The sequence below is a fragment of the Oratosquilla oratoria genome, chromosome 26 (assembly GCF_046742065.1).
Source record: "Oratosquilla oratoria isolate Oo_2021 chromosome 26, ASM4674206v1, whole genome shotgun sequence".
Classification (NCBI taxonomy): domain Eukaryota; kingdom Metazoa; phylum Arthropoda; class Malacostraca; order Stomatopoda; family Squillidae; genus Oratosquilla; species Oratosquilla oratoria.
In genome coordinates, this window is record NC_134802.1 from 13,108,281 (window position 1) to 13,110,780 (window position 2,500).

Sequence of the window (2,500 nt, forward strand, 5' to 3'; positions counted from 1 at the left end):
GCAAGTGGAGTAGAAGTCTTGGTTAATCAAAACCTTGCTGGTTACTTAGTGAAAGTCGTCAGTGTATCTGATAAGGAAGCTTGAATCGTGACTAGGCAATACAAAGATATATTAAAAATAATAAAGATTCATGCACCAAATTCATAAAGTTCAAATGACAAAAATTAATAATCTTATAATGACATATGTCAGACAGTGAATGAAAAGGATAGATGAAACAGAAACCATTGTGAAATCCTTCCTGTATCTTCATTATCTCTCACAATCCTCGAAGGTCGTAGTTCAATGTGCTGCTCACTGTACTTCTTAATCCACCGACTCAGTACACTATCGGTTATCCCTCGCCCATGTGTCAACCCACCTGAGGTCTTCATGGTCCTCATTAGCGTTTGTTCTACAATAAGACCTGGCCACAGACCAGCCCAATTCTTGTTTGAGCGTCTCACTGTGAAAAATCTCTTTTCTGTAAACTTGTACAAAATCTTCATCAGGCATACGCTAATTTAAATCATGCATATCTTGCAAGCATAGGTGACATTATTTTGCATAAGCTAAATGACCAGCTGCATGAAAATAAGGTATAATCTCTTGAACACACAGTAGGTGTAATTCCAAATTTTCTAGTCTTTCAGCCTCTATGCAATGTAGCATCAAAATCACCATATGAAAATACTGTATCCAAAGCTTTGCTGTTTTGCCTCTCGTGGTAACTTCTTGCACATGTCTGTTAAAATCCTTTACAATGTCACTTGTGATAACGCTGGTATTTTTCCTGTAATTTGGTTTTCAGATAGCCCCTTGCACTTATCTTGCAGGATTGGTTCTGATGCAAAGTAAATTGACTATCGTCACTCTTCCATGTATGAACAAACTTTCTCCAAGCCAGTTACATATCTTCATCATCAGGTCGTCAACGTTTGCCTGGTGGATTTAAGTGCTGCTTTTCACAGAAGAAAACTTGGCGCTACATGATCTATAATATCTAGTTTCTTCTGCAAATAAACACTGGACATCAACTACAGTCACTTTACCAAACATATTTTTCCAGAGTCTAAGGTCATCACACTGCTAACTACCTGCCGTCTATGAAGAGGTTTGTCTTTTCCGCTTTTTCACAGCACTCTTCAAAACAAAATACACTTTTCCTTGTTTAATAGGTGACCCTTTTTCCTCTTGGTCAGTTGTGTCTCTTCTATTAGCAGCTGTAATACTCTTTTCTCTAGTATAGTCTTTTCTGCACTTTACATGCACTTGAACAGCTGATGAATTAACCCAATCTTGCCATTTATCATTTCCTCTTTTCTTACTTGCTTCAACAAGTGTCGACATACCTTTCCTTTCTTAACACACACATTTTCACCTTCTATTAAGCGTTCTTCACAAAGTAGGCATAATTCATTTTGATCTGTGGTTTCTTCCATTTCAAACCACATTCTGAAATAACAAACAATAAATTAACCTTCTATAAAAATACTATAAGCTAAAAAAAAAAAAAAGCAAATGTTAGTGATACTGAACCTATAGGAAGTGAACAAAATCACGTCAGCATCAGCAGAGAATTGAATATAGTTAAAAAATTGTGAATATCTTTAAAATGGTCACTCATAGTAAAAATATGCATAGGTTATGTTTTGTAGAAAATTTAATTTTGAATAATAATTTATAATAGAGTTTTTTCGACAGACCAATTGTTTTCACAGAAATAGAGAAAAACTAAAATTTGGTGGCCATTTTCCAAGATGGCGGACGAAGCTCAGGGTGGACCAATGGGGACCTTTGATATGTTATTTATAAGTGACTAAAGAAGTCATTCACCAATTTTCAGCTTGTTATAATTTCTTAAACCTATTTTTCCTAATTTGACTGGACTAAGAGGGATTTTCCATGTAGTAGGATAATTATTAGAATTTTACATCCTGTGGGAACCTTGATGTTCTTGTGTTAACTAGATACATCCATCCGGTGATGGTGAATTTTGATTTATCTCCAGATGGATCCGAATCCGATCTTCAGAAAGACGTCGTTGGACTCCTTTGATTTCTTCCAAGTAGCAGCGTTTACAAGTTTTCATTCTATCTCTGTTTTGCCATTCGGTATAGGGTGTCTAATTTTTTATCTTGTATCTCCAAACAAGAGTCAGGGTTTGTCTCAGTACAGGACACTGCTTAATCATTCTAATGTGAGGTACGGTATGAAAATATAAAATGTAATAGTTATCCCTAAGAAAAAGTTTTCTGTAATTCAGGGGTAAGACTTGCCTCAGACTCTAGAAATCTACAGCTGAATAAACAAAAGAACATAATGAAATAAGGGAAACAAGTGAATGGAAGGGTGGTGGTGTAAACACAGAGAACAGTTGGGGTTTTATTCACTATACTTTGAAAATGTCCTGGTAAGGACGAAACATGTACTTTAAAAATGTCTTGGTAAGGATGAAACGTCAGTGAATAAAACTCACCTGCTCTATGAGCTTACTCACACCATCCTTCCACTCATAATA